We start from the raw sequence: 4,168 nt of genomic DNA on the forward strand, positions 1-4,168 counted from the left end.
GTCCCTGATTTTAGTGGGATTGCTTCAAGTTTCTCGCCATTAAGTTTGATGTTGGCTGTTGGTTTGCTGTATATTGCTTTTATTATGTTTAAGTATGGGCCTTGGATTCCTGTTCTTTCCAGGACTTTTAACATGAAGGGGTGTTGGATTTTGTCGAATGCTTTCTCAGCGTCTAGTGAGATGACCATGTGATTTTGGTTTTTGAGTTTGTTTATATGTTGGATTACGTTGATGGATTTCCTTATGTTAAACCTCCTGCATCCCAGGGATGAAGCCTACTTGGTCATGATGAATGATCGTTTTGATGTGTTCTTGGATTCGGTTTGCAAGAATTTTGTTGAGTATTTTTGCATCAATGTTCATAAGTGAGATTGGTCTGAAGTTCTCTTTCCTTGTAGGGTCTTTGTGTGGCTTAAGTACGAGGGTTATTGTAGCCTCAAAAAATGAGTTGGGTGTTATTCCATCTGATTCTATCTTTTGGAATAGTTTGGCAAGTATTGGTGTTATATCCCCAATAAAAGTCTGATAAAATTCTGCACTGAACCCGTCTTTACCTGGGCTTTTTTTGGTTGGGAGGCTTTTGATGACTTCTTCTATTTCTTTAGGTGTTATAGGGTTATTTAGATGGTTTACTTGGTCCTGGTTTAACTTTGGGACCTTGTATCTGTCTAGGAATTCATCCATTTCCTCCAGATTTTCCAATTTTGTGGAGTATAAGTTTTTGTAGTAGGATCTGATGATTTTTTGAATTTCCTCAGTTTCAGTTGTTATGTCGCCACTTTCCTTTCTGATTCTGTTAATTTGGATACTCTCTCTTTGCCTCTATTTTGTCTGGCTAGGGGTTTATCAATCTTGTTGATTTTCTCAAAGAACCAGCTCTTGGTTTTGTTGATTTTTTCTTTTTTCTTTTTTTTTGTAAGCCTTCAGGAGCATGTTTATTGTGTTTGAGATGGTACATCTGTGCTCTCTGAGCTACAAAGGGTAGAAGGAAATCCTCTTATTACAAACTGACAAAGGTAAAACATTTTCAGAACAGCATGATCCACATATTCAGAAATAGATCTGGGCTTAATACAAATGACTCCAGTTGTCTTTCAGAATATCCAGGCAGATGACACCCTGACTGTTGATGTTGCAGTGATAGATTCTGGTACGGAAGGTAACCTTTGGTGGCTTAAAAGGATAATCTGAAGAAAATGTGATATCCAGTAAAAAACACCACCTTCATATACAGAACCTGGTGGACCAAGTATAGTTGACCTCCATTCATAAATGTTTTCTCCTTTAGGACCAGCACTGCAGTTAGGAGGGGGGTCGAGGGTGATCTCAGCTAGGTCCTTCTGAATTCTTTTAGCACTAGTGGATAACTTAGCAGTCGTTTTGCTAGAGAGTTTGGTGTTTTTCTTCTGCTGGGTAGCAGAAGGTTTTCTTTCTTCCTGTTCCTCAGGCTCTGGAGCGGCAGGGTCCCGCTGGTCTGCATCTGAACTACCACTGCTGGTACTGGGGCTCTCATCATCCGACCTTTGCCTGTCACTGGACATCTTGGTGAAGTTATCTCTGGGAAAACTTCCTTAGTCGCCCATATGCTTATTTACAGTGGCGGGTCCTCCTGTGCGCACTGAAAGCCTTTGAACACAGCACTCAAATTTAAAAAAAAAAAAATCAACTGGCAGCCACCCCACGGCCGTCCCCACGGTCGGCGGCGACAAGGATTCACCAGGCCGAGGCAACAAGGATTCACCAGGCCGAGCCCGAGCTGCCACCAAGGGAAGAGCAGGATTCAAACGGCACCTTCTGCAAAGCTCCTGGTACCATCGACGTTCCCCGCTCGATTTCTCCCTCACCGATTGACATTTTGTCCAAAAAAAAAAAATCCGCAAAGCGGCCTGAAAAGCCCGAGGGCAAAACAAACAAACAAACAAACAAAAGCCCTCCCCACCCACGGCCCGCCACCCCCCACCTCCGTTGATTTTTTCAATGGTTCTTTTTGTTTCTATTTGGTCTATTTCTGCCCTAATTTTGATTATTTCTTGCCGTCTACTCTTTTTGGGTATATCTGCTTCCTTTTGTTCTAGGGCTTTTAGCTGTGCTGTCAGATTGCTGATGTGAGCTCTCTCCAGTTTCTTTGTGGAAGCACTTAGGGCGATGAGTTTTCCTCTCAATACTGCTTTCATTGCATCCCATAGGTTTGGGTATGTTGTGTTTTCGTTTTCGTTGAATTCTAGAAAATCCTTAATTTCTTTCTTTATTTCTTCTTTGACCCTGCTATCATTTAACAGAGTGTTGTTTAGTTTCCATATGTATGTGGGCTTTTTGTTGTCTTTGTTGTTGTTAAAGACCAGCCGTAGACCATGGTGATCTGAGAGGATGCATGGGAGTATTTCAATCTTATATCGATGGAGGCTCGTTCTGTGTCCAATTATGTGGTCAGTTTTCGAGTAGGTGCCATGGGATGGTGAGAAGAAGGTGTATTATTTTACTTTAGGATAGTATGTTCTGTATATATCTATTAATTCTAGTTGGTTCAAAGTCTCTGCTAGTTTTGCAGTGTCCTTGTTCAGTTTCTGTTTCCCTGATCTGTCCATTGGTGAGAGTGGGGTATTAAAGTCTCCCACTATTATTGTGTGGGGTGAAATGTATTTTTTGAGCTTTAGTAGGGTTTCCTTTATGAATGTGGGTGATTTTTTATTTGGAGCATATATGTTAAGGATTGAGAGTTCCTCCTGACAGATTTCCCCGGTAATGAGTAAAAAGTGTCCTTTCTTATCTTTTTTGATAACTTTTGGTTGGAAATTTACTTTATTCGATATTAGAATAGCCACTCCAGCTTGCTTCTTGGAGCTGTTTGCTTGGAAGTTTTTTCCCAACTCTTTTACTCTGAGATAGTGTCTGTCTCTGTCTCTGAGATGAGTTTCCTGTATGCAGCAAAAGGCTGAATTTTGTTTATATATCCAGTCTGATAGCATATGTCTCTTTATTGGGGAGTTGAGACCATTTATGTTAATAGATATCAAGGAATAGTTGTTTCTGTTTCCTGCCATTATGGTATTTTTGGGTTGAGTTGTGTCTGTGTTTTTTTTTTCTTCTTTTAGTTTTCTTGTTTAGGAGTTTTCTTGTTTTTACTAGGCTGTATTTTCCCTCATTGTATTGGGTTTTCCACCTATAATTCATTGTAGTGCTGGGTTTGTGGTCAGATATTGTGTGAATTTTGATTTGTCTTGAAATAACTTCATGTCTCCATTGATGGTGATTGATAGTTTTGCTGGGTATAGCAGCTTGGGCTGGCACTTGTGCTCTCTTAAGGAGTGCATGATGTTTGTCCAGACTCTTCTAGCTTTCATAGTCTCTGTTGAGAAATCGGGTGTGAGTTTGATTGGTCTGCCTTTATATGTTACCTGACCTTTTTCCCTTATTGCTTTTAGTATTCTTTCTTTACTTTGGGCGCTTGATGTTTTTACTATTATGTGTCGGGAGGTATTTCTTTTCTGGTCCAACCTATTTGGAGTTCTGAAGGCTTCTTTTATGCTCGTGGTCATCTCATTCTTGAGGGTAGGGAAGTTTTCTTCTATGATTTTGTTGAAGATATTTACTGTGCCTCTTAGTTGATACTCTTCTCCCTCTTCTATTCCTATTATCCTTAGGTTCGGTCTTCTCATTGTGTCTTGGATTTACTGGACATTTTGGGTTAGTAGCTTTTTGTTTTTTGCATCTTCTCTGGCTGTTTTGTCTATGTTTGCAATGTTGTCTTCTGCCCCCGATATTCTCTCTTCAATCTCTTGTAATCTATTGGAAATGCTTGTTTCTGTGACTCCTGTTTTCTTTTTTTGGTGTTCTAACTCTAGGGTTATCTCTTTTAGCGTTTTCTTTATTGTGTCAATTTCTGTTTTAATTTCCCTCTTCCATTCCTTTATTTCTTTGGTTCTGTTTTCCTCTAGTTCTTTGAGTGTTTTTCTTGTTTCTTCTTTAAAAGCTTCTGAATCTTTTTGCTTTTCCTCCCTTTCTTGTTTAAGTATCTCTATCAGCATCTTGAGGTATGATTTCAGGTCTGCGTCTTCTTTTTCTGGAGTGTTTGGAATCCCGATGTTTGCTGTTATGGGAGAGCTGGGTTCTGGTGTTGCTAGATTGTCTTGGTTTCCTTGGGATATACTCTTTCTCTTTCGTCTTGCCA

At 39.9% G+C, this 4,168-nt stretch overlaps 1 pseudogene across 1 annotated transcript; it reads right to left on the reverse strand.

Annotated features, from left to right (window-relative positions):
• Positions 1-1,068: 1,068 nt before the first annotated feature.
• On the reverse strand, positions 1,069-1,561 carry LOC308418360 (ubiquitin-conjugating enzyme E2 E3-like; annotated as a pseudogene). The gene has a single exon. The product of its transcript is annotated as a ubiquitin-conjugating enzyme E2 E3-like (transcript).
• Between the last annotated feature and the right edge of the window lie 2,607 nt (positions 1,562-4,168).

This window comes from Micromys minutus, assembly GCF_963924665.1.
Source record: "Micromys minutus genome assembly, chromosome: 3".
In the NCBI taxonomy this organism is placed as follows: domain Eukaryota; kingdom Metazoa; phylum Chordata; class Mammalia; order Rodentia; family Muridae; genus Micromys; species Micromys minutus.